General features: G+C 46.2%; 1 protein-coding gene across 8 annotated transcripts in view; it reads left to right on the top strand.

The window, feature by feature from the left end:
• EXD3 (exonuclease 3'-5' domain containing 3) overlaps positions 1 to 23,940 on the top strand; it is a 291,985-nt gene that overhangs the window by 27,025 nt on the left and 241,020 nt on the right. For all 8 annotated transcript variants that reach the window (XM_065648437.1, XM_065648436.1, XM_065648434.1 and 5 more), the window contains one exon: positions 8,850 to 9,083. The gene's annotated coding sequence lies outside the window, so the exon portion shown is untranslated. The remainder of the gene's footprint in view (positions 1 to 8,849; positions 9,084 to 23,940) is intronic.

The following is a 23,940-nucleotide window of genomic DNA, read 5'->3' as shown; positions in this document are numbered from 1 at the left end:
CTCCCAAGTCTCACACCCTCTCGAGCGGCTCCCGCTGTTGTGACTGTGCTCGAATGCTCCCGATCCTGTGTCCGAGGGTTCCCTGATCCTGGCAGTGTTGGTTCAAGTACGTTGTGCACCAGCCAGCATTTTCCTGGTAAGATGCCGTGCTGGTTTGACTGGAAATGGGTTAATTTTCTTCATGCAGTTGGAAACCTTTCTTTTCCGTAGCTAGCGCGGTCAGTATTTGAACTTAGTTTGAGAACAAGAGATAACAGCCCAGCAGAGAGTTAATGTTTTGAATTGCTCTGGTCTGAGAGCCAAGGACACTCTGAGCTCTGCCCACAGGTGTGAGGCAGCGAGGAAGGGGCTGGATGGACAGAGCTGGCCTGACACCCACACCGAGCAAGGAGAGTGTCCCAGCCCATTGGCGTCAGGTTCAGATTTAAGGAAAGTCGGGATCTTCCGGTCTCACTCTCGCTCTCTCACATTCTCTTCGCTCTTTTTGTCGGAGCCGGGGGAGTTCTGTTTGGGACGTTCAGTTCGGCCTTTTGCCGTTTTGCAGGGGCCTCTGGGCCTTTCTGCCTTTTTTCCTTTTTTGTCTCTTTGGGATCGGCCGTTGGGACCAGGTGCTGCTTCCTGGGACTGGCTGCTCCGTGTGGACGGAGTTCATGAGCAATTGCCTTGAATATCTTTTATTTTATATTCTATTTTATATGTATTTTTACTAGTAGTGTATTAGTAGTTTGTTATTTTATTAAACTGTGTTTATCTCAATCCAAGTTTCTCCCCTTTCAATTCCCTCCCCTATTCGGGGGGGTGAGTGAGCGGCTATCGTGGCTGTGTTGCCAGCTCAGGCTAAACCACGACAGATGCCAAGATTTCAGGACACGCATTATCACGCAGGAGAGAGAACTTGACAGACCTCGGCGATCTGTGTCCTGAGCGCTCGAGCCTGCGCAGACCCGAGCACACGGTTCCAACACGCCTGTGTCCGCATCCTCATCCTGCAAACCCCCTGGATGCCTCCGCACACCGGGCTGTTCTTGGTTATCCATTTATTTTAGAATATTTTTCTGCAGTACGTTTGGTTTACTTTTTCTTTTTTCCCCTCAGACTTCCTTTATTTTTCATTCATAAGCATGAGGTTACACAAGGTTTCTCTGTTTTTATGGGCTTCTGCCAAAATATTTGAGTAAGGATAATCTGCACAATTTTTAAACATATTTACCAGTTGTTCAGAGTTGTTTAGGAAAGATAGAGCCAAACAACAGCATCTTTCCAAAGGAATCTAAATAAATATTAACTGCAAATTTTTGTGTGATGAGGTGCATTTTAGCTGGATTTTGCAGTTTTTTTAAAAATTATTGTTAGTCTGGTAAGGTTTATTTTTCATGAGCTTCTCTGTGGTTCACTTAAAAAAAATCCAAAATTTATTGAGGCCAATTGCAGACCATAAAGAATTAAGCTGTTGATACTGTTTCTGGTTTTCTCATCATCCAATTTCGAATGTAAATCTCTTGCTAACACCAGGAATATTTTCCATCGTGAGAGTGTCATGTCACAAACTCAGTATTAAAGTGTTTCAGGATTAAAAAAAAATAGTATTAGTTTTGAAACTCACCTCCGTGTTGCACCGACATCTAAAAGTAGATTAGTGGGGAAAAATGGAGGAGGTGAATGTTTAACTCATTTGTGTGTTTTCTGTCCACAGGTGGGGACAGAAACAACCAGCAAATGCTCACTAAGGCAAAATATCCCACTGTTGTTTTTAGCATATGTGTGAAGCTAATATTGCTTTCAGGAAGAGGAATGGTGGTGTCTGAGCCTTGAGACATGGGGCCAGATTTAGCTCCCTACATAATATTTCTTCCCTTTGTTGACAAGGTTAGATAGTGAAATAATTTTTCCCTTTCAGTTTTTTTTTTTTTCCTGGTGTATTTTATTTCTACCTTATAAGGTGGTATTTCTGAAGAAGTGACAATGGTTGCCTGAGATTATCTGCATGAACTGTGTGGCAGATATGAACTGAAATTACGTTTACTACTGTAGGAAGCTCAAGCTACGGCTTGTTCTCGCTGGATTTGTGCCCATACAGGAGCTGATGTGTGTGCGCTCAGTGGAAATCCGTATTTTTTGGAAGGGAATATAAAACCTGTGTCATGGAAGTGACCTCGCGGTTCTCAGTTTGGAGGGAATGATGCAACGCGTGTTAATGTGTCTGTGCCGGAGCTTGCAGAGCCCCCAGCAGCCAGCGAGGGCCCTTTTGGGGGGCTCCTGGGGACCCCCTGCCCGCAGCGCACCCGAGGGAAGGCGAATAACACCGTTCACGTTCTGGACTTGAGGTTCTGTCCCCAGGTTAATGAACTGAGCCAACTACAGGTTTCGATGGCACAATCATTAAAATCGTACTTAAATAGAATGCACTAATGAACCGTGATGACTGAGATTCTGATTACAGTCAGATTAACCGTCCTACTGATTGCCATAAGAATTTAACTTGCGTCATTTGCTTTGAGAGGCAGCCGACTCTGTAAATACAACCGGTTTAGATAAACTAAACTATTGCATTTCTTTAGTGATACCTTGTTTGCAGGAGGTGCAGCTGTACAAGGACAACATCTGTCCCTTGCTGGCGAGCCCTGTTGTCGTCTGTGGGAATCTCAGACACCGATGCCGTGCTGTCCCCAGGAAAAGGGGATTTTCCCTCGTTGGAGGCTCCGTGGGGCTCCCGCTCGCCACGCGTGGCAGGTCAGGCTGGCTCCCCGCTTTGCTTCTGCTTGGCCGTAAGCACAGGGAGGGAATTAGCAGGATGAAAACTCTCCAGTCAAGATGCTCCTGATAATAACTGTTGTTTTCTGACCGTCATTTTGCTCAAGTAGCTGTCGCATCACCACCATTACAGATGATGTGCAAAACAGAAAAAGATTTTTTGCCTTTTACATACCCCTTCTTTCTTAAAACAGTCATACCAGCTGCTGTTAATTCCTACTGGAAGAAGTTGTTTGTGTTGAAATTTTATCAGTACCATCCATCCATTTTTAAATCCCTTTACTTCATTACAATATAATGTTATTAACTGCACAACTGGGACAATTTCCAGTCCTTCACGTGTAGGATGCATTTCATTTATTATATACTTGTTATGTCAAACAAATGAAAATTGAGATGTACACAGCACTATGATTCTGAGCTGGAGCTTGAGTAAATATCCCAAGGTTCACATGAAAATTGTGAGAGTTGGTAAGAATAAACAGTATGATTTAGAGTTAACTTTAGATGAAGTTGTGTTGATCAGACTGGAATTACATTGTAAAGTTTCTGTAATACTCCTAAGCACAGTTTTGTAAATATTTTGCTAGGAGTATCAGTCTTTACTCACTGGGCACAGTGATAGTCTAATATTGGTATTTCTGGAAAGGCATTATATGTGAGATTCCTCCCAAGCCTGGAAATACTTTTTAAAAATGATCTTGGGGCAAAGTCCCTAAGGGGGAAAGAAAAAAAAAAAAAAAAAGTCGGTCTCATTCAGTATTCCAGAGGCTAGAGGAATGAGCTGGTACAGTTTTTAATAAGAGTCTGTGAGTGAGACCCAGAGGAGTCGCTTCTTGGCTGAGCCACTGGTGTTAACCAAAGGGCTCTCCAAGAACGCGCTGGGAGTCGTGTCAGGACACTGGAGGGTCTGTGTGCATGTGGGTTGAGCAGGGGCAGAAATCCTGGTTCCGCTGAGCTCATGCGGAAGAGAACATCATGTTCTCTTTACAAGAAGGCCACTTGAAGAACAGCTGCTCCGCAGCGCTGCGGTGTTCACTGAGCATGCTGTGCATCTGGAAAGAGATTATTCTTTATTTTTTTTAAATTAAGCTGTGGTCTAAACTCATTCACATCGGTGTCTGTACAGTCTTGTAGTAAGTCAGTGTACTTGGGCAGCACAAAACTCCACTGTACCTGAAGACCAGCCTGACACCTTTTTGCAGCCTCCTTTCCTTTGGAATAAGGGTGTTTGACCTAAAAACTCCTCCCTCTGTCCATCAGGGTGGGGTTATTGAGGAGCGGGCGCTGTCACTCGCCAGCCCTGCTGTGCCAAGTGTGCCGGGCTGAGATCCTGTGCTGGCAGCAGCCTGGTGACCAGCTCCTTCTCTGCCCTTTGCCACCTGTGCAGCAAGAGCTGCTGTTCCTAACGAGCTTTTTGCTCCATGAATTTTTCATCTTCCATTCAGATCAGTTTGAATATAAACTTGGGAAGAAAATGCGTGAGCACTTTGCCACCCATGCTGTGTACTTGAGGAGGAGGGAAATGACCTGGTTGCTCGAACTGTATCGCGATGATTCCTTGGAAATTCTTCTGCAATATACTTTAAAAAAAGTCTTTTAAGCTTTCAAATACAGAATCTGCCTTTAATTTATGAAGATAAGGTTGGCCATCTAGTTCAGTTCAGGCTTTTTTAGGTTGGCACTGTAACTTCTCAGTTGATAATTGACTATTTCTTCCTCTTAATTGCCGTAAGCATCCTTTCCATAGTTGGATTACTTCAGCGCCTTCACTTAATGCTTTAATTTCCTCACTTAGTCTGTGCATCTCTTAATGCCAAGGACCCCGTGCGATTTGCTGAGGAGGAGGAGCGCGAGACAACATCCGATTGACCAGTGGATTGGTCACCTGCCTTTTTCTTGAAATGGAGACCAAAGGCTGTACAGAGAGGCTGAGTTTCCTTTGGGTGGTCATACAAGCATGAGTGGGATTGAATTATCATTTATAAACAAATTAGTCTCTAACAACCCAAGTGAAGGACACATGCGTGAACATTTTGCCGCTATGACATGCCTGTTTTCCAAGGGTTCTTACCCCCCCGCCCAGTTATTGTTATAAACACACTAATTATCTGTTATTCTTGGCCAAAAGAGCAACTGTTCATTTATAAAGATGAAAAACAATAGCTGATTGTGTGCTGCTTCCAGACTGATCAAGGCAATAACATAACACCATCTCGTTTCTGCAGAAGGATGTGAATTTTGAATTGGAAATATATCAACTAAATGTTTCTATAGGCTTTTAGGATTTTTTTAATTTGAAATTATGTAGGTATAATGCTGTGACAATTCGCGCAATCTTCCTAAATAATCTTCAAAAGCAGCTTCCTAAGACAGCTCAAATGTTTTGTCAGAGAATGACCAATTTTGTTATACGCAAGAAAAAACGTGCAAATGCATACTGCCGAATTGTTAACAAAGCAGATAAATTTCATGTTTTACATTTCTTGTTTGTGGTCCTTCTTACCAAAGGATTAAAAAAAGGACAGTTACCTCATAATTGCATTCTTACCCATTGCTAAAGCTTTTATCCTTGTGTTTCAGTAACCCGTCTGGTTTTGATTCCCCGGCATTATCACAGGGTTGGCACCAGAAGGAGCCTCTTCCTCTGCCTGACGCCACAGTGACGGGGACAGACTTTAGCAAGGGGTGATGGTTTAAACTAAAGGAGGGAGATTCAGGCTGGACATGAGGAAGAAATTGTTGGCCCTGAGGGTGGTGAGAGCCTGGCCCGGGTTGGCCAGAGAGGTGGTGGCTGAACCATCCCTGGAGACATCCCAGGCCAGGCTGGACGGGGCTCTGAGCAACCTGAGCTGGTGCAGATGTCCCTGCTCATGGCAGGGGGGGCACTGGGGCAGCTGGGGAGGGCCCTTCAACACAAACCATCCTGTGACTCTCTGGTGGACATGGAGCAGGAGAGTCTGTGCTGGCTGACCCACCGCCGGGCTTCTTGGGCAGGATCTCATGGTCGGACAGGGCACAGCTGCCCAGAACTTCACTGACAAGCTCATTGTGTTAAACGGAGTCCAGGCTGGTCGGGTGCTTTGTCCCCACTGGCTCAGCTTTGCTTTTGTTGCAGAGTGTCCTGGTTTTGTTAAAAAAAAAGACCAGTTTCTCTTTTAGTGAATTTTCCTTTCAGCTAAGTTCTTCTAAGTAACTGCACTTTCCTGAAGTTAGCTGCATATTTTTTTTTCGGACACCGTGCTCGGTTGCTGATAAGATGACCGATGGAATGCAGAAGAGCCCCATGTTTAGATTTATTACTGTGGTAACCAAGGTGAACTGATAACGGGACATATTTGCAAGGAGGGGCGGACAGAACAGGTGGTTAAAACTGACCAACTGAGTATTCCGGCCCATAAGCGTCATATAAGATGCCCTCTATGTGAAGGAGATCACGAGGGTCTCGCTCTCTTCCACCATGGCCGGCATCTAGAGAGCATGACATTCATGAGCCAGCGTTAAATGCTGCTACCCGGGACATTCCAGATTGGGTTTGTATATTTTGTATCATTTTCTCTATTTATTAGTAGCATTAGTAAAGTCTTTGAAACCTTTCCAACTTTAAAGTCTCTCTTCCTTATTCCTCCTTATCATCTTTCCTATCAGGAGAGGGTGGGAGAGTGACTGACAGAGCATCTGCCACGGTTTATTGTTGCCTTGCTTTAAACCTCGACACAGAGATTGCTGATACACCATTCCTCCGTACAGGGCAGGTGCACTTTTACCTTAATTAATGATTAACTGTATTGTTAATTCCAGTTGGCAAGACAGGAGAGAGAACTAATAGAAGAGTGAATCTTATGGTGATCTCTTGGACACGTGTTTACTGCTAACTTGCAGTTTCTGGTTTTTCTGATTTTTTTTTTCTTTAATTTTATTTCAGATTCCTTTTTTTCCGTTCGTGTCTGTTTATTAGCATGGCCTTGAGTAGGTTCTTAGTCGTGCTTTATTTAGCGAAGTACTCTGCCTCTGTGTTGTTGGAGAATTTAGAGAAGAATTGTGCAGAATGGCTCTTCAGTGCAAACTGGATCTTGAAAAAATCTTGTGATTGCCTTATATATTGACTTTTTTTGGTGAATTTTGCCCCAGTACCTCTGTGATCCCACCTGTGTGGAAATGTTCGGCACCTTCGCTGGCATAGTTGAATTTAATCATGTGCAGCTCGCTAAACACTAGCATACGATAAAATACAATGGTAAGAGTTGTCATGAACCATGATAAGCTTTTAGCAGGCAGGATAATTGCATTAACATTTGCTCTTATATACACTAGAAACTAACTTAACACACCATTGCTAGTGAAGCACTCAAGAAGATAAAAATACTCCAAACTGCCAACTAAGTGTTCTGAATTGCTTTTGAAAACTGTTTTAACTCTTGTACTTTCTTCCCTAGTACTTTAACAATACATCTGTGCAACAACAACAACAAAAAGTACTGCCACAGATAATCAAAATGAAGATAAACTGCTAGAAAGTGTTTCTCTCTTCACGTAGAACATAATTGACTGTGTACTTCAGTGTTATTACAGTACATAGAATTACTATATATGTCACATAATTTATTAAATGCAGTTGTAATTGTTTCCGGGTTAGAAAATCCAAGTGCTCATGTGAAATTTCAGTGATGTACAACTATGCTAGAACTAGAAATCAGTTGTAGGGAGGAAGGTGGTAAACTAAGTTTGGGAGAAATTACGAGCGTGCCAGTGTGCTAAGTATAGAATTTAAATAATCTTTTAAGAGATTGGAGAAATGGCCTAAAAAGAGGAGTTGTTCAGTGACGGTACGAACAAGGCTCTGCATTTAAACGAGTTATCGTGTTTTCAGGCCGGGCATGAGTGACAAGCCAGCAGTTGTACAGACCTCATTGACTTCCATCCGCTCGGTGATGGATGGACCACAGCCCTCGGTGTCCTGCGAGGGGACAACCACTCGGGGTGGCTTTAGAGCCCATGGAACGAGCCAGCGGGCCACGGAAACGCCTCAGTGCCAGTGCTGTGCCCAGCGGGGGATGGCGCGTGTCGGGAGAACTGGGGGCTACTGGTTAGAGAGCAAGAGCCGAGCAATTCAGAGGTGCAGAAAATGGGATTTGAGACAAGAGGTGGAAGAGGAATGAATCACTCTGAGCAGGGAAGGGTGTCATAACGCTTGCTAGTTATTCGGAAGCTAAAAGAAAAGGGAGCTGTTGTTCCATACACTTTGAACAGAAATGATGAAAGACTAGAATTCCTTGGTGATTTCTTGAGTATCAGTGTTGGGAAGGTTTTAAGACTGGATGTAGGTAGGTATTGGTTGAAAATGGAGGAGCTACAGTTGGTTGTCTTATGACACAAGAGGAAGAGCAGATGAGCTCTTAAGGGCCCTCCCAGCTCTGCTTTTCTCTGGCTCCCCAACAGAGTTACATGTTTTCATACCATTCATAATCATCATCACCAGTGCAACTGAGAATGTACCACCAGAGCAGTGTTGCCAGGCAAAAAATGCGGGATTTTTTACACTCAACACAAGCTTATTGCCAAGAATTTTCCAACCTTTTCCAGCATGAAAAAAATGAAGAAGGAGCTAGAGCAGAAATTATATCTGTATTCCATTTAAAATTGGGTCAAACTTGGATTCATCAGCATTTGAGAGCAGAAAGGATGTGGGAAGAAGGGTATTGTCCACCCAGCCATCTGGAGGAGAATATGAAAGGTCCCTGGAGATGTTGCATTGTGCAATAGCTGAAGCTCATGACTTACCTTCAAGAGCTCCAGATAGAAAACATGTGGAGGGTGAAAGGCAGAATGTAAACAGTAAACATGAAAGGAAAAATAAAGCTGGCCTGGCTGGAGCGTGATGTTCTGACTGTGAGATCCAGACAGTGAGGATTGTGTTATTCAAACAGGAAGCTGGAGGAATGTTTCTCTAGGACCATCTTTCCAGATCCTGGAAGCTGAGCATTATCAGCTAATTGTTAGGCTGGGCTGATAACGAGGAGATGTTTGTCCTCTAGTTGAAGCGTTGCCGTTCCTTGGACAGAACCACAAATGATGTGCAGTTTGTGTTGCCTCAACAGTCCGGCGAGCACCGTGAGCTCCTGCCGCTCGCCTGTTCACTGGGACAGAACCACGTCGGAGTCACCGCTTTGGTCTCGCTTGGAACCTGAAAGACGTGACCAGAGTTCAACCCCAACAAACCGAATCTTCATCCGCCGTTTGGGCCGGTGGGGCCGCTCATCAAACCAAATGTGTCATTTGGAGGTCAAAGAGAGCAGGAATAGATGCCCAGATGATGAAGCTACACCTGTCCTGTGAGTTATGCAGAGAAATAAGAGCTTCTGACTTTTTTGACAGTTTGCTTATAATTTGACACTGGGAAATACCTAATTGTAAAAAGGCTGAATTCAATGCTGCAGTGATTGCTGTTGTCATTATTTTATGCCCTGCGGTTTTTACAGCGTCCTTTAATGCCAGGCTGGTGATGGCTTTGTTTATCCTTTTGTCTGAGCCTCCAGCGTGACAACAACGTACCCTCAGTGGGACCTGACATTGGATCGTTGGGGGAAAGCTCCTTAGTAAAGATTTCAGAGTTGACCATTGTGTCCCTGGAGACACAGGGAGGTGATTTCCTCGAAGGGGACCCGTGGTGAAGAATACAGCTCCTGGTGCTCCACCTTTGAGAGACATTTAAAACACTCTGAGTGAGCCTAAAACCTGCAGGGCTTGCAAACAGGAGTGCTTAATGGGTAACTCAGGTCATATTTACGAAAGAACCTTTCGACACTAAATAATAATCACGTGTAGTTCCTGAGGCTCAGCAGGCAAATAAATCAAAGCTGCAAATGATCTTTATAAAGATTGATTGATTTATTTATTTATTAAAAAATGATCTTTATCTTACCAAAATGAATTTTCTTTGCCCACTCACCGGTCCTGTCAAGTGATATCTGTTACATTAAGGCAGAGAAGTCAGGCTTTGGGGTTATTCCAGGCAAAGCTGTGTCTGGACACGCGCACACATTTGGAATTTAGTTTGCTGTCGCTGTCAGTCTCCATGTGCTTCTGCGAACGTCTTGCAATGGGGTGTCCCACTGAATACATGAGACAGTGCAGTCTGTGTTATCTTTGGACATCCTGGATCTATCATCTGTATTTTATGAGTAGCGGGGGAGAGCTGTAACAGAGAAATCACATCCTACGAAGCCAAGCATACAGAGCTGCACGCTGGTAGCACTGTGAGGTGTATTTTGTTGCCCCCTTTATTTTTTGCCATGTGCTGAATGTTTATTTTCTGCCAGTCAAAAAAGATTGAGTTGCGTGTTAGGTAGCCAATGTGCCCAGAATGGCTTTAACACCTGCTGAACAATCACAACTGAGCAGAGGCCACAGAAAGATGTGGCCTGATAGCTACTTGCCTAACACTATGAAAAGACGATTTCTCTGAGTCCACTTGTGACAGACCTGTTGGTACAGGGTCACCCTGAGCCGGGATGAGTAACCTGCTGTTGGAGGGTTATAATTACTTCTGAGTTGACCGGTGGAGATTCAGTCTGCCCTGAGGGATGTCAGTGCAACCATCATGGTCTCCTCTCTATCTTTAAACCTCCAATTATCATCTTTGTCTTGCCTGGCTTCAGTTTCACCACCTTCCCTTAACGGGCTCAGTTAACACGCCTGCGAGTCTGTTGGACATTTCGTTATCAGAGCAGGACAGAATGGAGATGAGCTGCCAGGTGTCATCTGTGTGTTGATAATTCTGCATCCTGCCCATTCAGTAACACAACGTGGTAACTGTGGGGAGTCATTAATGAAGATCATAAAATAATCGCATGATGTAGTTGGGAAGGGACCTCTGGAGATTGCCCTCACCTCATCTTCTGGACCGACTATAGTCATACCAGGTTCCTCGGTGCCTTGTCTCCTCTCGTGTCTGTAAGGATGAAGATACCACAACATCTCCTGGCAGCTATTCCCATGTTTGACAACTGCTGTGGATTTTTTTCCCTCTAATGTCTAATCAGAATTTTCCTGGTTGAAACTTGCGTCTGCTGCTCTTCATCTTCATACAAGCTTCATCTTGAGAGCACTCTGGGAAGAGAAGCAGTTGAGGTTTCCAAGCAGAAAGATAAAAACTGCCAAAAAGCAGCCGTGTCCATGCCCTGTTCACACATGGGTCCTCCAGCTGATGGTGCCAAGGTGTGCAGTGATGCCAGCAAAGCTTCAGTTGCATCCACCACCAGCAGGAGAACATTCATGAGCAAAACCATTCTAATTCCCTTATTTCGTTCAGGTGTGTAGGTCACCAACAAAGTTGAAGGAACTGGCAGGGAGCTGGAGGCTTCTTACAGCATGAGTGATGACAGCCTAGCTGCACCCCTGAAAACTTTACTGTTCTCTGCTGACCGGATTTCTGTATTACGTGCGGTGAACCTGGCTGTGGAAGCCAAGAGCAGGAATTCCCCTGCACCTGTGGTTTTGATCTGTGTTGCAGTGAGGCAGAGGCCGTGTCTGCTTTGGGCTCCCGTCTCTGAGCAGCTGGGGGGGGTTTCCCCGTTGCAGGGCAGTACGTGGTTATGGTGCTTCTCGCGGTGCTGGTGCTGTGCACAGCGCTGGGGAAGGTGGACCGTCGTATTCGCACAACCTCTATCTTAAACAAGAGCAGCGAAGAGTGATCTGTATTGCGCGTTAGCACTTCTTACTGAGTCAGGATCGCTTCAGAGAGCTGCCCTTGCCTGCCGTGCCATCTCAGCATTTCATCTCGCAGATCTGGGGTGCACAGGGCAAATACTGACACTCATTTTTGGCACGCGTCCTTTAAAGGTTTTAACCCAGTTGTGTGTCTCAGATGGGAATTCCTTTCCTGCAGCTGTACGCAAATTTTTCTTAAGTTTTCCTTGAAGCAACTTGGCCAAGTCCCCTTCTCAGGAGTGGGAAATTACATCAGTCCTGTTAGTAGGGGAGTCACTTTCCATTTAACATGATGAGTCTGATAGAAGGGGAGAGGTGCAGAAAATGGTTAGTGCTGTATATTAGCATAGAAGTTTTCTGCGTCTCGTAATCCTGTGTTGAACACTGCCAAGCATTCTTATTTTATCAGGTAGTTACTGTTGTTTCTGGCGAAATACGGCTGACGAAACGCACAGCTTGGCTTCTTGTGCAAGGGGAGCCCGGCTTAGGAAGCGGGGACTCCTGCAGCATGAGTAACTGATTAGGACCGGATTGCAAGAACTCGTAAAACGCTTTGGAGTTGGTTGCAGAAGTAAGAAATAAAATAAGAAACTCGAATGAATTGCAGATGTGCGCTGTAGATTTTAAACTGGGAATCCTAAACCCACTTGCCTAAGTTGAACCACATTAAGGGCTTGAGAAACACCAGGTCCATGGGAATCCTGTGCTGCTTGGCATTGCGTCCAGAGGCCTCTGTTTTTCAGGCTAGACACCACATTTTCAGCTAGAGACTGTTTGTGTTCCAAGCAGATTTTTTTCATTTTGTTTTAAGCTAAATAAAAAAAAAATGCAGCCAGCAGTCAGGAGAATATTTGGCTTGTGTTTCTTTACCAGCTGTTTTTGTTCTCGGAAACTCATTTTAGCTCCTGGTGTGTTTCTCCAATTTGTAGCTTATGAATTGCAGGAGCAGATGAGCCGCTGCTGAGTGCACCCTCTGTATGGAGCTGTGTGAGAACGGAGCAGTTGTGTGTTAGCGAGGGCAGGCAAACAATTTGTCATTAATTCCTAGAAAGAAGGAGCTTTTGGGTGAAGGTTGCTAGACAGGATCCTGTGACGGAGAAGTTGGCTGCTTTCAAGAAATGTTGCTTTGTAAGAAGCCTTTAAGGAGCTCCTGCCGTATCTCGACGTTTCTCACGAGCGGTGGGCAGTGCCTGCTGCTCCAGAGCCCGTTACCCCAAAGTGCACAGAGCAGAGCCTGGACAAGGTCTATACGTGGAGCTATTCTTTTCACCTTCTTCTGTTTCTGGTTTGGGAAAGCTGCTCGGCTCCACTCCCCCTGGGTTCTGGCCTGAGAGCTGCTGTCCCAGCTCGCAGCCTGCTCCCAGTCCTGGTCCCTCAGACCGACCGGTCCCTCAGCCCAGTCCCGGTCCCAGTCCTGGTCCCTCAGACCGCATCTGGAATATTGTGTCCAGTTCTGGGCCCCTCAGTTCCAGCAGGACAGGGAACTGCTGGAGAGAGTCCAGCGCAGCCACGAAGATGCTGAAGGGAGTGGAGCATCTCCTGTGTGAGGAAAGGCTGAGGAGCTGGGGCTCTGGAGCTGGAGAAGAGGAGACTGAGGGGTGACCCCATTCATGGGGATCAATATGGAAAGGGGGAGTGTCAGGAGGATGGAGCCAGGCTCTTCTGGGTGACAACCAGTGATAGGACAAGGGGCAATGGGTGCAAACTGGAACACAGGAGGTTCCACTTAAATATGAGAAGAAACTTCTTCCCGGTGTGGGTGCCAGAGCCTGGCCCAGGCTGCCCAGGGAGGTTGTGGAGTCTCCTTCTCTGCAGACATTCCAACCCGCCTGGACACCTTCCTGTGTAACCTCATCTGGGTGTTCCTGCTCCGGCGGGGGGATTGGACTGGATGAGCTTTCGAGGTCCCTTCCAGTCCCTGACATTCTGGGATTCTGTGACCGGTCCCTCAGCCCAGTCCTGGTCCCTCAGCCTGGTCCCAGTTCCGGTCCCACCAGCGCTCCCGCCCTGGGGTCTGTGCCCCCGTCCCCCCCTCCGCCGGGCCGGGGACCCCGGGTTCGGCGTTTCCTTTGATCTCTTGCTGCTCAGCCTTGGCCAAGTGACCGGTCCCCAGGGCGGGGGCCGCACTCTCGCCTCCTCGCCGCTATAAGCCCAGAAGCCTCGTTGCATGTTTGTTGAGATGCTTCTTATCTGGGCCATTGTTTTACCTTTCCTGCTTGTTCCCTTAACAACGGCTTTTGATCCAGCTCCATAGCGACTGACCCGTGGGACGCCCACGCACGGAGGCATGCATCATCGGCAGCGAAAACAATGCCGTTATCTCCCAGCTACTGCGGATGGCGTCAATATTATTCTTCATTTGTCTGGTGTAAGAATGAGAAAGAAAAAGCCTGTGTTGGGAGCTCTGCTGGTGTGAATGCCTGCCTTGTCAGCCTCAGTCCTTTCCAAATCCATTTACTTTACAGTTTCTTCTCTTTGATCTCAGCCCTGTGTGTTTTCTCTGTCGCTTTGGTTTGTTAAAGCGTGTAGTGCTCTACCATGTGCTTAATTCTGAGCACAGTGAGAGTGCTTATGTGCTCGTTCACAGATGTGTTCCTGTCTCGGGAATGGCGTGTGAATGAGGAGCGAGGGATTGTGGCTTAATTCTAGCAAGGGATCTTGCTGGGTTTGCGTTCTGAAGAACTATTTTTTTTGGAGACGTTACTTTTTCCACACAATTAATTTATGGTGTGGTACGACAAAAACGTTATTTAGATTTCAGATGCAAGGAGCCTAAAATGAGGAAATGTCAGAGTTAAGGATGCCTGCACAACACCAACCTACCACAACGTGGGGCTGAATTATGACAGTCTTTAATTACGTGACCACATCCCAACTTTTTTTTCCTGAAGAGCTGTTGCCGTTCACAGTGTTGAAGACGGATGTGCTCTGGGGTGGGGAGTTAAGAAGCTCTTTTCTGTCAAAGCTCTGCCTCACTTGTCACCGTGAGCGCAGGGTGCAGAGGGAACCCAGCAGTGTATTGCAGGAGAAAAAGAAATATTGCATTCCTACAAGAACTTGATTTTATTTGTATTTCCTCCATAGAGGTCTCATACAGAGGCAGCTGTCTTGCAGCCAAGCACGCTCAGAGCAACTGTTTAGAGTTTCAATTAAATTACCTCTGAAAGAAAAAGGCGATGGGGCTTGCGGGATAGAGAGTGGTCAGGGTGGTGTGGGGGGAATGGTGAAGGAGGGCGGTGATGAGGGAATGCAGGGGCAGGAGTTTATAACCTGGGGGACGTGATCGGTGGATAGAGGAGGAGGTTTAAACAGCACAAAATCCCTTCTGCTGTATTACCAACCGTGTGCTTCTCTGCCTAAAAGCTGGCGTAATTTTTCCCACCATCCTGGTTGGGATAGTTTGATAAAAGATACTTGATGACAAACCCAGGACAACATAGCTACAACAGTACCGCTTGTGTGGTCAAGCTGAATGCTTTAAAAAAAATAAAAAATAACCGCCAAGTTCCTGAGATCTCAAGGTACATGCCTCACGGTAGTGGAACTGTTTGCCTACACCTGTGTTTCAGTCTCCCATCTGAAAACCAGAGATAACACTACGGCTCCTGTCCCATCTCATGGCTTCTGCTCTCAGCACCGTTGTGCCTCGATATTTTGCAGGTGGTGATGCTGAGCAAGGAGACATTTTGCAGAATTGTGGTTGTTCTCTCTCAGGAGAATGGTTTCTGAGCTGGGAAGGTGCTGAACGCCCATGCTGGTTGTCGCACTCGTGGGTTGAAAGTTGTTTCAAATGCTCCTGTCTCACTTCTGATATTGCCTCTAGAATTACAGTCACCGCTGCCCTGTAATTACCGCGCCACGGATAACACTGGTATTTACACTATGTTTTATGTCATGTTTCTCCGTTGTTTTAAAGTAAATGTTTTTATAAGACCAAAAAAACCCCAAATCCCACAGATCTAAGCTTTGAAGAGAACTGCACATTTTCGCAAGCTTTGGCAAGGAGTTTAGTTTGGTTGGTTCTAAATTTCCATCGTCTCCTTGTGCCAGCAGGTGTGCTGGATTCACAGCATGCCATAGCTGCTTTACATAACGTAAAAAACTGTGTAAAGGCAACATCGAAGAATGGAAAGCTGCTTTTTTTCAGGGATAATTTACTTTTAAAAAAGAAAATCCAATAGAGTGGTCCGTTTAAGCTTCTTAAAACTGTTGCAAAAACTGTGTTAGCTGTTGCAAAAACTGATTTCCTCATTTGTATTCATTTTTTTAATTTGTTGGATTTGGGGATGGATAATTGCTTAGCAGCATATCTATATAATTCCCAGTTACTTTAGCATATCACCTCTTCAGCCAGCCTTTTACAGCCTGTCGTGCGATCCCTTTGCTCTGCGCTCCGGCCCTCAGCACCAGAACAGGGAGGGTTGTTGGGTTTTTTTGGATGAATACCAGCTTGTTGTAATCTTTTAATTTCAAATTCTCTTCTGTCCAAAACATGTTCTTACTGAGGCTTGGGCAGTTTGAAAAAAAAAACCTGATGAGCAATTTACTTTTAATTTTTGTCTTACTAAGCCTGATTATTGTTTTAATTATCCATTGTTATTGTTAGTGACCTTCCACTGGGATTGTTCGGTATGAGTTTAGAAAAATTCCTGCTTTTATGTGAAGAGGGTGTGACTGGGAGGAAATGTTTGTTCAGTTGTGTGGCACAACTTATCTTTCTGGTACTTTCTTTGCGGGGCGTTCGTCTTCAGCTGCATGCTTATTGAATTGTTTATCGCCTCCAAAGAGAAAACGGTAGTTTAGATTTAGCAGATTGAATTGTCTGGTCCCCTAAAAGCTCCAGGTGATCCTGAAACGCTCGAAGGACACAGAGATGCTGTTAGTACTCGACTTTTAGCATATAGGCAAAGAAGGAAGAAGTTGGCAACCCGAGTCTAGAGGAGCTGCCTCTGCCATCGAAATCATTTCTATTTGGATTGTGCAGCGGAGCAATGAGGCAGGAACTGAATGCACTTGAATGAGGAAAGTATTAAAACTGTCCCTCCTGTAATTTGTAGTCGGTGCGTTTCTGGTTTGTATCTGGAGGAGTTAAATTCCTGCGCGGTGGAGTCGGGGTTGACGTGATGTTGAAAGCAAACGCTGCCAAATCGGAGTCCAGGACTTCAGTCATTGATGGCCTTACTGCGTTATAAAGAGCAGTTCAAATGCTTTATGGCTGTAGAACTGATCTCCTAATTTAAATGCCTATTTTAAAGCTCTGGTTTAGTGTTTCATCTTTTAGTGACCTTATTGTGCTGAGGGACTGAGTTTCAGCGCGGTCTCCGCAGACGTACCACGGTGTGTTCTAGCAGCGCTGCGCTACCTGAACTGCACTGCTAGGAAAGGCAGCAATGAAAACTGCTCTTGGTTGCATACAAATTATGTGAGATAACACTTGAGATTAGAAAATGTTAACTATATGGCTGAGTAACGATTATTCTGGAAGCTCTTTAGCTGTGAAGCTTAACCACTGTGCTACAGACCTACGTATTTTTAATACAATTATTTTCGAAGTGGTCATTTAATCTAATGCTGATACTTAATGGGTGCACTTTTTAACGTGTCTGATATGTGAGGTTTGACTTCCAGCTTTTTCAGTAAGGAGAACTGTATAGAAACGTATTTATTATCTGTGCACCTTGATATTTAGTTTGTGTACAGTAAGTGCCAATTAGTCTTCAAAAACCACTTGCAAACAGTTTTATGTTTCACATTCACGAGGGGGTTTTGAGTTATTTGTTTGGGCCAGGAAAGAAGCAAAATAACCAGACAGTTGACTTTTTTCTTAAGGTAAAGCTTTCAGTGCAATTGCTTGGTATACAGATTAGATGTTTGTTGTTCATATAGTAGTGACCAATAAAATATATATATATATTTGAACAAAACAAAGACGGTGAAACTGCGAACTACAGAAATGAGTGTACTGACTTAGACCGGTGCACATTTTGAACAGGTTTATGTTCCGGCTTCTTAAAACCATCACCTCTTGTTTTAATCACTAGCATGCTTGTTGAAAATAAACCGAACCTTCTGGGGGGAAAACAAATGCTTAATGTCCCACTTTTCATTAGAATCTCGTTAGTTTTGCAGTGATAGGGTATAAATCAAAAACCATGAGCAAAACCAGCAGCTCCCAAACACAGCGGTTCAGGTTCCCGCTAATGGGTGTCTGGCTCCTACGCTCTGTCAAGCTGTGAACCGAACTCCACCGGGTTTTTGGGCTCGCTCTGGTTCGTATAGACAGCATGAGAAAAATCCATCTGTTAACGGAAACGTTTGAGAGCAGTTTCTGATTCCCAGGGAGGTGAACAGGTGGGAAGACCGCTCGCCAATGTGCTCCCAGGGCTTTGCACACACGGCGTCTTCCAGCACTTTGTCTTGGCCTAAAGAAGATGCATTTTTAAGGAGTTTCTGCCATGATTGTGAAAAACATGGGTTTTTTAGGGGGGAAAAAAAAAAGGCTTAATTGAAGCTTTTTGTCTTGGTCGTGTTTTGCAACGCAGTGATTTTAATTTTAGTGAAATATGGACATTGTGAAATTACAGAGATCTGAAAATGGGCATGAAAAGAAAGGAAACTTAAAATGTGTTTCCTTCACACACAGTTTTTGGAAGCTTATGTTAAACCAGATAGTCTCAAAAGCTGAGCGTGATGGTTCATGACTTAAGCAGCTAAGAAGACTTGCAGAGGTCAAGATGGAGAGGCGCGCTGCTTCCCGCGTAAGAGCTCTAGTGGTCTCGGGGGAAAAAAATCTCCCGTTGTAATAGAAAGATGGGTTTAATTTCCGAAGCTGACTGTGGTGCTGTGCTCTCTGGAGGAGTCCTCGTGGACATCAGCTTTTCCCCGTCCTGTCCCACCACTGCAGCTCTCAGTGTCCGTTTCTTCTGGGATCAGCGGGCTTTGCAGGGGTGCAGATCCCGAGGGAGGGGAGCGGGGTCCGTTACACAGTCCCAGTCACTGTGAGGCGGCGCAGGGAGCAAACAGAACCATAGAATCATTTTGGTTGGAAGAGACCCTCAGGATCATCAAGTCCAGCTGTTAACCCAATGCTGGCACTGCCCCATGTCCTGTGAACCTCATGTCCGTCTGTTCAGCCCCTCCAGGGATGGTGACTCCCCCACTGCCCTGGGCAGCCTGTTCCAATGCCCCACAGCCCTTGGGGGAAGAAATTGTTCCCCAGATCCAACCTCAACCTCCCCTGGCGCAACTTGAGGCCGTTTCCTCTGGTCCTGGCGCTTGTTCCTGGGGAGCAGAGCCCGACCCCCCCTGGCTCCAAGCTCCTTTCAGGCAGGTCAGAGATCAGAAGGTCTCCCCTCAGCTCCCGTTCTCCAGGCTGGACAAATAACAAGCGGAAAGTTAGGTGACACAGTCAAATCACTGTTTTTAATGTCAGAGATTCAGGAACAGCCTTGCTTTGGTGTCGTTATTAACCAGGTCTGGGACAGGGACGGGCAGCGTCTCATGGCGGGGCGCCGGGGTGTCACCCCGCTGGATCTCCCGCTGCTGCCGTTGGGTGCGCGTGTCCCTGCGCTGCCGTCCCGGAGCACAGAAGGCGGCTCGGGGACACGAGAAGGGTCCGGCCAGGCTTTGGCCATGCCCTGGGTGAGGTGACCCTGCCAGACCGCGGCCCCTATGTGCTGGGGGCAGCGCTGCTTGTGCCACACACCGGTTTGGGTCCGCAGGAGCTCATCTGCAGGTGGGGCTGCGCTCTCAAACAGGTAAACCAGCCCCACACGCAAAAAACCAAACCAAACCCCACAAAAAACACACACACAACAACAAACCAACCAACCCCACAAACAAACCAACCCCACAAAAAGCTGAGGAGGAAGCTGCCGGTCTTGTGAAGCAGATGGAAATGTTCTCCCCCAGCCACGGCCCCCTTGTCTGTCGGTCTGTCTGTACGTACTTGTCTCACACTTAGCCCAGAAAACGCCTGGTCGGTGGTTGTTTCTATAAACACGAGACCCACGCAGGCTGCTGGTACCTGGGGAGCCTTTTCACATGGGGCCGTTAGGACAAAGGGAGACTTGTTTGCTTTTGGTGGTTGTGTCTGCTTAACCACGTGGCTTTTAGTATAAATATAGCAGATAATGTATATAGCAGTTCAAGGAAAGGAAAATGCCTCTAGATGAACCAAAATCTGTGGAAAATCAATTCCCCCTTTTATTATTACAGTAAAAAGATAAGCTCCTTGTATTTATGTAATCCTGAGCATGCGTAATTTTTAAAAGTGGTACTTTTAAAAAAAGCTGATTTTTCATAGAAAAAATGAACTCGCTGGGCCCAAACAGATTTAATAGCTGAGATTGAAGAATGCATGCAAGTCTGTTCAAAATCTGCTGTAATTTGACATGAACTTTGATTTCCTGCCAGCCTGAAAATGTAGGTCAGGAAAAACAGGTACTTGTTTCTACAACAACTGTTTGATTACTGTGGTGTAGTTTGCAGAAGTGTTCTCCTTTTTTTGAAAAAGATTTGCATTGATTTATAAATCTTTAAATTTAGAAAGGTAAACGGGTCTTTCACTTTTTCCAGAAGTGCTTCATTCTTTTCACAACGTGTTTGGAGCTCCGAATGCTCCTTTACTCGGAGAGCAAGGGAGAAGGAAAGTGCAATGCTGGCCAGTTTGGGATGTTTTACATGTTTTAGAGCAGTGCCAGCTGCACTAACAACGTTCCGAACCCTCCGGAGTGCCCTGGGATGCCATGTGGCCTCGTTAACTTGGCTACTCCAGGAACAGATTGAAAGCTGCTATTTTCATGGATATTGTTTAAAACTTGGCTGCCGTGATGAGGTGGGGAGGGAGCAGCAGGGAACAGAAAAAAACAAAACAAGGAGAGAGCAAGAAATAGAGCCTCGAGGCCGATATTGCCAGTTGTTTTGTTACAGATATGGAAATCTTTGCATATTTGCTAGGATAACATCATTTTGGCTTTGATATATTCCATTTGGGATGTCTTCTTTACACTTGCCGAGTTTAGCTTGGATTGAGATGAGAACTTGTTCAGATTTGAGCATGGCTCTATAAAGCCTCTCTTGGTGGTAGGTTAAAAATAAAGCAGTCTTGCATTTTTTTTTTTCCCTGCCGTGGCCTAGATGAGGTGCAAAAAGAAGCAGACGTTGGATTGTACGTGCTGTCTCCTGGGTTTTACTCTGTCCTGAGCACAGGACTCGCCGCCGTTGTGTCTCCTGGAGCAGCTCTCAGCCAACTGGCAGCTCGTCCCAGGTGGGGCTGAGCGGGGTCGGACAGACGGACACCCGGAAACCGCAGGGAGCTCCTCGGCGGGGTCTGTGCCCTGCTGGTGGATCTCACACTCTTGCTCTGTCAGATCTGTGGATCTGTGACCAGGTGGGGCTGTTTCACGAAAGGCTGCGAGAGTTGGGGCGTTCAGCTGGAGAAGAGAAGCTCTGGGGAGACTTTAGTGCGGCCTTTCTGGACTTAAAAGGGGCCGATAAGAAAGATGGGGACAGACTTTTGAGCAGGACCTGTTGCAACAGGACAAGGGGTGATGGTTTTAAACTAAAGGAGGGAGATTCAGGCTGGACATGAGGAAGAAATTGTTGCCCCTGAGGGTGGCGAGAGCCTGGCCCAGGTTGGCCAGAGAGGTGGTGGCTGAACCATCCCTGGAGACATCCCAGGCCAGGCTGGACGGGGCTCTGAGCAACCTGAGCTGGTGCAGATGTCCCTGCTCGTGGCAGGGGGGGCACTGGGGGAGCTGGGGAGGGCCCTTCAACCAAACTGTTCTGTGGTTCTGTGATTTTATGGCATTCACTCTCCATCTTAGCCAGGAGCAGGGCTCTACATAGTCATTGAATCACTGGCTGATATGGGCGTTTGAGTATTTTGTAGAGGAGCAGGGGAGGGGGTTTGTCCTCAAAGCTGAGCTGTGATGGAGTGGAGTTGCTTGGGAGAAGAAAAAAGTTGTCCTGCTTCTGCTGAGTTTTTTGTCCTCCACTGTTCTCTGCATTAAATGGTACTGTCGGGTACTGCCTGGGTTGGTTGTGAAGATTTTGATAAACCAGTATTTGTGACAGCACAACTGATGATGGATTAGTCTGCAGAGAGCCTTGAGCTTTGTTTAGGACCAGAGGAAACGGCCTCAAGTTGCACCAGGGGAGGTTGAGGTTGGATCTGGGGAACAATTTCTTCCCCAAAGGGCTGTGGGGCACTGGAACAGGCTGCCCAGGGCAGTGCTGGAGTTACCATCCCTGGAGGGGTTGGACAGATGGAGATGAGGTTCTCAGGACATGGGGCAGTGCCAGGGGTGGGTTAATTGTTGGACTCAATGATCTTAAAGGTCTTTTCCAACCTAAACAATTCTATGATTCTATTGTTTTGATGGGCACTGAAAGGTTTTCACATTTGGCTATTATTCCGCCATCTCTTCCCACTGCTCCCCACCCCTTCATACAGAAACTCCACATTTCCTCCTTAGTCAAACCAGCAGATGCATATGGATCTCCCGATCTGAAATGAAATGGTGGTTATCACCATTTACGGTTGGTGAAGCCACTCGTGGCTATTGCAACCGTCCTGGAGGAGAGGACAGTCTGTCCCAGCCCATGTCCCCAGGGCTCAGGGAGGGACACCTGGGACGGAGCGAGGGCGCCCGCCCAGCCTGCTCTCTGCTGCTCTCCTGGGAGCAACAGTTCTGCAACATCTGCATGTTTTAAAAGTGAGTCGTTTTGGTTTCAGGCTGCTGCATTTGAATACAAAATTTCAATACTGGGCAGTCTGAATTTCCTATGGAAAATAAGTCCAGATTGCTGCTGGTGATGAAAGCAGGAAAGCAGAAACTTAGATGAAGAAGAGCTGGGACAGGCGATGGCTTTCGTCACCGTGATGCCTGTGGGGCAGGGGAGCCGTGTGGCTCTGCGTGACGGGGTGACCGGGGCGCTGTCCCCAAAGTCTGCTGTGGAGGGGACACCCCTGCGGCGGGAGCACAGCGAGGGCACGCACCAGTAACCTGCAGAAACACTGCCCTCGTTTCACAGATGGACATAGTCGCCCTCTCTATTAATTCCTGTTAAGTGTGACATGTCTGCACACCGAGTGACCCTGAGATGAGCCGTTCCCTTGGGCGCCTGGGCTGGAGATCATCCCTGCAAGTGGGACTTTGTGGGGCTTTAGCGGCCGATGAACAGCTTGTGCTGCTGTACCGGTGCAGATGGGGGGTCAGCCTGACAGCAGCTGATCAAAGCTTTATCATTTGCAAGCTCTTTCTTCACTGGGACTGAAGTCAAAAGAGGGTACTGGAAATGCCTTCGTTTTAGCATCTTTTGCCGTTTGTAGATCAATATAGTTTTAATTGTCAACTCTATCCAGGAATCGCTTCTTTTTCCCCTCCTAATTGTTCGCTCAGCCCTTCGGAGGCCTGGGGACTCTTTAATGGCCCAGTATCAGCTTGATTGCTGCTGGGTATGAGGCGTCATTGTCCTGAGCTTGGCTTGGGATGCTGCGTGCCGCGCCGCCCGGGGAGCCGCAGCGCATCCCCAGCTGGCTGGGAGAACCCAGGGAGGAAAAAAGGAGAAAGGCAGATTATCCCGTTGTGTTTACAGGGCATCGGTCACACAAACAATGACTGTCCTCTTTGACAAGAGGATTGTTTAATTAGTTAAGGGGTTGATAAAGAGATGACTAAACACACGGAGCTCTGAAGGCATCTGCCTCTCGGTACGGCGGGCACGGCCCCGCCAGCGCCGCGCTCGGCGGGTCCCCGGGGAGCCGGGGGTCTCCAGAGCTCTGTTCCAAGTCTCAGAGCTGGTTTCTTTGAGCATATTAAATTGGGATTCTGTTATCTGAGAAACAAAATTACAGCTTATCTGCCTGTGAACTGGTTCTGAGCATTCAGGAATGGTCAGGAGATGCAAGTTATACTTGGAAAGACATATTTTTATGTATTCTTGTATCCTCGCTCCTCTAATGTTTGTAGCTTTTTCCTTGATCCTTTTTTCTTAGTTTTAATCTGTGACAACCATTGCCAGGTTAGATTCTCTCCCACAGACTCTGAACTGGACCAGAAGGAGAATCTGTGTAAAGAAAGTATTAGTTATGCACAGGTAAAGAGATTATTAATTATGCATAGGTAAGTGGGTGTGAAACAGTGGAATTGAAAATGTTGCGTGTTGCAGTGGCCTTGAGTGCAGTATTAAACTGGCTTCACCTTGCTTTTGAATTTGACCATAAAATCCCATTTGAAATACAGAAGTAGCAAATAGAGAGCGAATTGAAGTAGTATGTGTATTCTATTTTGTGTATCTTCTCAAAACCAAGGAGTATACAGAAATAAAATCAACAGTGAAGTGTTCCATCTTAGCCATGAGATTTAACACATTTAACATCCTACTGCACTTCCAATGGTTTGCCTGGTTTTAAATTGGCGCCTGCCTTTGTAAACTAATACTGACAAAAAATCACATACAACACATGCTGAGTGA

This window comes from Caloenas nicobarica, chromosome 19, assembly GCF_036013445.1.
Source record: "Caloenas nicobarica isolate bCalNic1 chromosome 19, bCalNic1.hap1, whole genome shotgun sequence".
NCBI classification, from domain to species: domain Eukaryota; kingdom Metazoa; phylum Chordata; class Aves; order Columbiformes; family Columbidae; genus Caloenas; species Caloenas nicobarica.
This window is presented reverse-complemented; position numbering and strand designations above follow the sequence as displayed.